Genomic DNA, 7,683 nt, shown 5'->3' with positions numbered 1-7,683 from the left:
TTCTGCCTCAGCCTCCTGAGTAGCTGGGACTACCGGCATGTGCCACCATGCCCAGCTAACTTTTTCTATATATTTTTTAATTGTCCAGCTAATTTCTTTCTATTTTTTTAGTAGAGACGGGGTCTCACTCTTGCTCAGGCTGGTCTTGAACTCCTGAGCTCAAACAATCCTCCCGCTTCGGCCTCCCAGAATGCTAGGATTACAGGCATGAACCACCTCACCCAGCTAGCTTGCTTATTTTTTTATAGCTATATAGCATTGCACTGTATTAAAGTCTCAGCATTTATTTAGCAGTTCTTTATTGAAAAAGTTTACAATCTTTCACTATTATAAATAACACTACAATGAACAACACTATACATATGTCATTTTATCCCACTGTAAATATTTCTATAGGATAAATTTCTAAAAGTAGGATTATTGGGCTAAAGAGTAATTCTGATAAATACTAAATTTTCCTCCATAAGGGTAGAACCAATTTGTATTCCCACCAGCAAGATAAGAGACTATTTCTCCACAGCCTCAAAAACACAGTGTGTGAGCAAATTTTTGTATAGGTCTAATCAAGTAGAAGAAAAATTGCATTTCAGTATAGTTGTAATTTGCATTTCTCTTATGATAAATGAGACTCAGTAAATATTCATATTTTGCTTTTGCTTTCATTTCGTTTTTTGTGAACTATCTCTTTATAGTCTTTGCTCTTTTCTTTTTTCTTTTTTTTTTTTTTTTGGAGATGGGGTCTGGCTCTGTTGCCCAGGCTGGAGTGCCGTGGCTATTGAAAGGTGGGATCATAGCGCACTGCAGCCTCAAACTCCTGGGCTCAAGCAATCATCATGCCTCAGCCTCTCGTCCTTACCCATTTCTGTACTGGGCATTTTTGGTTTTCCTTATAAAATTCCAGGAACTATTTTTATGTTAGGAAGAATAGACCTTTGTCTGCCAAAGGGATTGCAAGTATTTCTATTTGTCATTTGTCTTTCTACTAGGTTTTAACGCCTGCCACATGGACTCTACCCCTTCCCTCCAGTAGAACTGCCCTCCCCAGGCCACCTGTCCCCCCTCCCAGAGCCACATCCCAAAGCCTCTCTGGTTTCTTACTCTTCCTGATGACATTTGACCTCTTGGTGACATTTGAGTCTAGACTGAAGACTCTCGTATGTAAATAACATTTTTTATTGTGTCCTTCTCATTTCAGGAATTACAAATTCCCATTAGAATGTAGAAAATACAGAAAAGGACACAGAAGAAAACGAAAACTTACCTTTAATTCCACCTCCCAGGGTAATTATTTCCTGTTTTTTATCAATGCATCTGTGTGTGTGGGGGGTGTGTGTTTATTAACAAAATAAATGGCTTAAGTTTGCTCAGTCCCTGTGGGAGTCTGTGACTGTGCTTTTCTATTTCTTGGGTTGCTACTTGTGCTTATTCTACCTCCCCAAGCAGGTGACCGCGAGGTGCTGACGTGGGAACCGCCAGCGACCCCTGTGCTCATCCCCACTGCAGCCTCCTTCTCCCGCTCTGCCATTTCCCTCCCTCCCTGCACCGCACCCGGACAGAGGCATCAAACTCTAGGTCTCATGGGGCTTCAGAATCACCGTGCTGGGAAGCTGAGTTCTTCAACCCACCCCCCACCTTGGTTTCCTTGTTTCTGTTGGTGACACCAGCCGGGAGGAACGTTCAGGCCTCGCCCAAGCATTGTTCATGGCCCACACCTGGGTCCATTAAGCATTCCCTGAATTCACCGGCTCTCTGGTCTCCTGTCTTGGCTCCTGCTCTTCCTCACCTGGCCTCCGCCCCCTCCCTACAGCATGAGTAGGGAGGCTGTTTGTCACCTTCGGCCTATCCTCCATCCACAGAGCACCCCCCTTTCCTCCTGGGGTCCCTCTGGGAAGCCCTCCTCCCTCCTTGGACTCCCCTCCTCCAGGCCTCAGCTTGAGGCTCCTCTGGGAAGCCTTCTCTGACGTTCTGCACGGACTCAACCCATGCCCCACGCTGGCTGGGTGCCCCGGACTCCTGAGGCACAGGGCACTGCCCTGGCCAGAGTATTTCTCTCTCCACATCGTCATTTCCTGTTTACTCCCTGCTCTCCTGTTCACCACAGGTGGAGAGCAGGACTGTGTTTCATTGACGTATTTCTAGTCTGCACACAGTGAATCCTAAATGAGTTTGTTGACTAAAGAAACCAACAGCTGTCCCAGCTAATGTGACTACTCCGCATTTGAACCTCCAAAGCTATCCATCCAGGAGGAATATTTCCTTTCGTCATTCCACTAGGTTTTTTTTTTTTTAAAGGGGGATTGTGAGGAGGGGTGCTCAGTTTCCTTGTTTGTTTTTGTTGAGACAGAGCCTCACTGTGCTGCCCTGGGTAGAGTGCAGTGGCGTCACTGTAATTCACTGCAACCTCCGATTCCTGGGCTCAAGCGAACCTTCTGCCTCAGCCTCCCAGGTAGCTGGGACTACAGGCGTGTGCTGCAATGCCTGGCTGGGTTTTTTTATTATTATTATTTCTTTTTAATCTCTTTTTGGTAGAGACAAGGTCTCACTCTTGCTCAGGCTAGTCTTGAATTCCTGAGCTCAAGCGATCCTCCTGCCTTGTCCTCCAGAGTGCTAGGATTACAGGAGTGAGCCACCATGCCCAACCTCTATTAGGTTTTTTTTTTTTTTTTTTTTTTGACAGAGACAGGGTCTCACTCTTGCTCAGGCTAGTCTTGAATTCCTGAGCTCAAGCGATCCTCCTGCCTTGTCCTCCAGAGTGCTAGGATTACAGGCGTGAGCCACCGCGCCCTGCCCTCTACTAGGTTTTAACGCCTGCCACGTGGACTCCACCCCTTCCCTCCAGTAGAACTGCTCTCCCCAGGCCACCTTTCTCCTCCCAGAGCCACATCCCAAAGCCTCTCTGGTTCCTTACTCTTCCTGCTGACATTTGACCTCTTGGTGACATTTTCGTCTAGACTAAAGACTCTCCTTGTATGTAAATAACATAAGGTGTCCTGGCTGGAACTGCAACCCCGTGGGATCTGATATGCAAACTCCTTTAGCTTGACTGTCCTCCTACCAACCTCTTCTGAATGTCACCAAGGCCCTCTCTGAACCTTAGTTTACTCATCTAAGAAGAGAATAAGCAGGGGAAACTTATAAGGGCTGAATGAACCATATACTTGTAAATGGTGATGTCATAAATGAATATGAGGTAATGGGCATATTAGAAAAAGAATGCTGCTATGCGCTGAATGTTTACACTGGAATGTTTTCTATGCCAGGCACCATTTGAACATCACCCTGTATTTATGCCCTTAATCCTAACAGATCAGCTCCATTTCACAGAAAAGTAAACTGAGGCACGGAGTGGTTCATGATTTATTTGCCTAAGATTCTATACTGGCAATAGAAGAAGTAGAATTTGAACATGGGCAGCATAGCTCCAAAGTCCATTTGCTTAACCTCCACCCTGTATTGTCTTTCTATGAAATAACGCTGTTAGTATTATTTGGTCTCAGAGCTGCCCTCGCTGACTGATACTGACCCAATCACACAACCACTCTGTCCCAGAGTGATTGATTCTGACTCTAATAATAATTTGTGGGGGTAGATTTTTGTGTGGAGACCCACTTTCTATTCCAAAAATGCAGATACATTCAAAATGTAGCTCTTTAAAAAAGACTATGTCCATGTTTTCTGTTCTTTAACGTTGATTCTTTAACATTCTTTAACATAGATCCAAATAGAATAAATACTCATCAGTTGAACCAAAGACAGAGGAGCTTAATGACAGCTGTTGTCACGCTTGGTGTGGACTTGCCTTCAGTGGTATTGACAAATGTATTTTCCCCAAGCCCACCATTCTAGGTCCTCATCACTTTTAGAATGAGATTTCCAACCCCTTCTTTCATATTTTCAGAATTCTCTCACCGAGAGACAGATGGGGCGAAGAGGGAGGGAAGAAGTCACTGGATTCACAAGGGGCGGGATAAAAGTGATAAGGAGAGGTCTGGCAGGTGCCCACAGTCCTTCTGTGCCATGGCTGGGGGGGCAGGCTGTGCCCCAGGGATTGCCATGAGGGAGGCACATCAAGGTCACCCCCATGGAAGCAAGCTCCCCCAGCCTCCCTCCTTTGTCCACCCTGTTCTTGTTCTCCCAGTGCCAGCCTCATCTCCAGCAGGCGTCCTAATCCCTCATACAAAGAACCAACTCCTGCCTACGGGGGCCAGAGAGGAGAGGGAGGGCAGGAAGGGGCCAGCTAGGGACGCCCGAGGAGGGACTAAGGAACAGAAAGGAGGATGCTCAGGGACAGCTGGAAGCACAAGGCCTGTCTCCCAGCATCATGCTCCCCAACTGCCAGGCCGCACTACCTTAATTTCTGGGGAGCCGAAACTTGTGCGAGACAGGGAAGGAAAGGCGAGGGGAAAGATGGAAGAGAATTTGGGAGATCCCGAGAAAGAGGGCAGAGGTTAGGGACACCAACATGTGTTCCACTGTTAAACAGATGACATGCAGAATAATAACGAAATATAGAGGACAGTAAATAATATAACAGAATACTACGTCTATGTGCTCACCACCAAGACTAACCAGTGTTAACATTTTGCCCTATTGCCTTCAGCTTTCTTCATTTTTTAAAGGGTTGAAGCATTACTGACACAGCTATGATCCCCTCCCCTCACCTGTCCCTTCTCCCCAGGAGGGAGTCTCCCTTCAAAGTTCTGTCTTTCCCATCTATGTTTCTACTTTTTTTTTTGAGACAAAATCTTGCTCTGTCACCTGGGCTAGAGTGCCATGGCTTCAGCCTAGCTCACTGCAACCTCAAACTCCTGAGCTCAAGCAATCCTCCTGCCTCAGCCTCCTGAGTAGCTGGGACTACAGGCGCGTGCACAACCATGCCCGGCTAATTTTTTCTGTTTTTTCTAGAGACAGGGTATTGCTCTTGCTCAGGCTGGTCTCAAACTCCTGAGCTCAAATGATTCTCCTGCCTCGGCCTTCCAGAGTGCTAGGATTACAGGCATGAGCCACCGCGCCTGGCCTATGTTTCTACTTTTAATACATGGATATGCATCCATAAACATATATGCCATTGCTCGTGTGTTGTAAATTCATATAGATATGGTGTAATTTGGTCCATATGCTTTTGCCACTTGTTTTTCTTTTACTCAGCATCATGTTGTTGACACTTATCCCCATGGAAGCCTGAGAGTTCGTGCATTCATTTTATCTGCTGTATAGTATTCCATTTTACAAATAAATCCAAGTTTACTTTTCTGTTCTCCTATTCACGGACATTTAAGTTGTTTCCAATTTTTTTGTTATTACAAAAAATTGTGAATGGCCATCCTTGTACGGATCTCCCTGTGCACATCTGTGAGAGTTTCTCTAAAGCCACACCTACAGCTAGAATTGCTGGATTGCAGGCCAGGTGCGGTGGCTCATGCCTGTCTGTAATCCTAGCTCTCTGGGAGGCTGAGGTGGGTGGATCATTTGAGCTCAGGAGTTCCAGACCAGCCTGAGCAACAGCGAGACCCCATCTCTACTAAAAATAGGAAGAAATTAGCTGGACAACTAAAAATATATAGAAAAAATTAGCCAGGCATGGTGGCCAGCTACTCGGGAGGCTGAGGCAGGAGGATCACTTGAGCCCAGAGTTTGAGGTTGCTGTGAGCTCGGCTGCTGCCATGGCACTCTAGCCAGGGCAACAAAGTGAGACTCTGTCTCAAAAAAAAAAAAAAAAATTTAGAATTGCTGGATTCCAAAGAAATATAAACCCAAATTTCTTGGTTTATCAGATATTGTCAGAGTAGCCTCTAAAATGATCAGGTCACTGACTTTCTCTCCAATATTCCACGAATTTCCACCTCTCCAGAGTCACGTGGCAGCTCTTTCTGGACACAGTTTGCCTTTCTCCATTTGCTAGTATGGATCAAGAGCTGTTCACATTTATTCACTCATGTTTCAGGAAGTGGTCTCTTCTGATCCTTTGTTTCTTCTTCTCTTGTTGTTGTCATTTTCTCATTGATTATAAAAGTATGTTACTTATGATTGATACTAAATCGTTTTCCATTATGTGGATTGCAAATTTCTCCTCCCAGCCTACGGGAGATTGTCTTTTCACTTTGTAGTCTTTTGTTTTTTGTATTATAAAGAGCTGGGGTCTCACAGGTTGCCCAGGCTGGAGTGCAGTAGCTATGCACACTACCGATCAGCACGGGAGTTTTGACCTGCTCGGTTTCCGACCTGAGTCAGTTCACCCCTCTTTAGGTAACCTGGTGTTCCCCGTCTCCCAGGAGGTCACCATATTGATACTGAACTTAGTGCGGACACTCGATAGGCATAGTACACTACAGCCCAGAACTTCCGGGCTCAACCGATCCTCCCACCTCAGCCTCCCCAGTAGCTGAGACTACAGGTGTGTGCACCACCATGCTTAGCTGTAGTCTTTTATTAATCAAAAGTTTTCAATTTACTATTGAAGCTTGGTGATCTACACGTAGGGTTTCCTTATATTATTCTAATAATTTTGAAAATTACCGTAACAAAAATCTATAAACAAATTAATTCTCTACTGTCCTAATTTCATAAAGATCAGTCCCTATATTTTATAGTTTGACGTTTCACATTCAGGTCTCTAATGGCACCAGAATTTATTTTTGTATTACTAGTTGATGTGCCAGAAGATCAAATCTTATCTTTCCCTCATAGATGGCCACCGATCGCAGCCCCATTCACTGGCCAGCAATTCCTCCTCTGCCCCACACACTCTCGGGTCTGTTCCTAACCTCTCTGTTCTGTTCCTTAGTCACCCTGTCTATTCTTGCATCTTGCCACACTGTTTTAATTCCCGTATTACCAGAATGGCCAGTTGATATCTGTAGGGCCAGTTCCCTTTTCTTTTTCCTCTTCACTATTGACTTGGCTATTCTTGGCTCCCTTTTTTTTTTTCAAAATAAATTTTATGATCAGCTTACCCAATTTCAGAAAGAAAAAAATAATTGGAGTTGCATTGAATTTCTAGTTTAATTTGAGGGAGAACTAACGTCTTCATAACATTTGTAACATGACACTTTCCTGACCATTACTTTGGTACATTCGTCCATATATTGAGATCTTTGTTTTTCGTCCCTCTGCAAAAAATTTGTTTTCTCCATCAGGGTCTTGCCCAGTCTGTTAGTTTTTTTTCCTGGGGCCTTGTGTTTTTTGCTACTCTCCTTGCCTACATGAAATATGCTAGGCATGTCCTTCCTTACACCCTCCTCCAGAGGCCCTCTGCCCATCCCTTCCGTCCCACAGTCCAGGGAGCAGCTGTCCTCCTGCCTTAACAGCTGACTGTTCCCTGCGAGGAAGTCCCAGAGGCTCACACCTCCCACCCTCATGGTCCTGTCTCCTGAGTCTGGAGAGAGCGACAGCTGTTTCGGTGGGAACAGTGGGCTGCATTCCATACAGGCTCCTCTCCTGGGCCACCTCCTCCTCCCCGGCCAGAACAGCTGTTCTCTGGATAGGGCAGGGCCCCCACCTGTCACCTCTAGTTATTCTTTCTGGCAACATCCAACTCCCGCACCCATTTTATTCACGTCTTACAAGCACGTCTTGTAAGTGTGTGTCCTACTGTCCAACTGCCTGTGCATGGGTCTGTCGCTGCCTGGAATTGGGAGGCAGAGGAACGGTGCTCATGGGGAGAGGACCGTCCCTCCAAAGCGC

This window comes from Propithecus coquereli, unplaced genomic scaffold (assembly GCF_000956105.1).
Source record: "Propithecus coquereli isolate 6110/MARCELLA unplaced genomic scaffold, Pcoq_1.0 Scaffold158, whole genome shotgun sequence".
Classification (NCBI taxonomy): domain Eukaryota; kingdom Metazoa; phylum Chordata; class Mammalia; order Primates; family Indriidae; genus Propithecus; species Propithecus coquereli.
Note: the sequence above shows the minus strand (reverse complement) of the source record.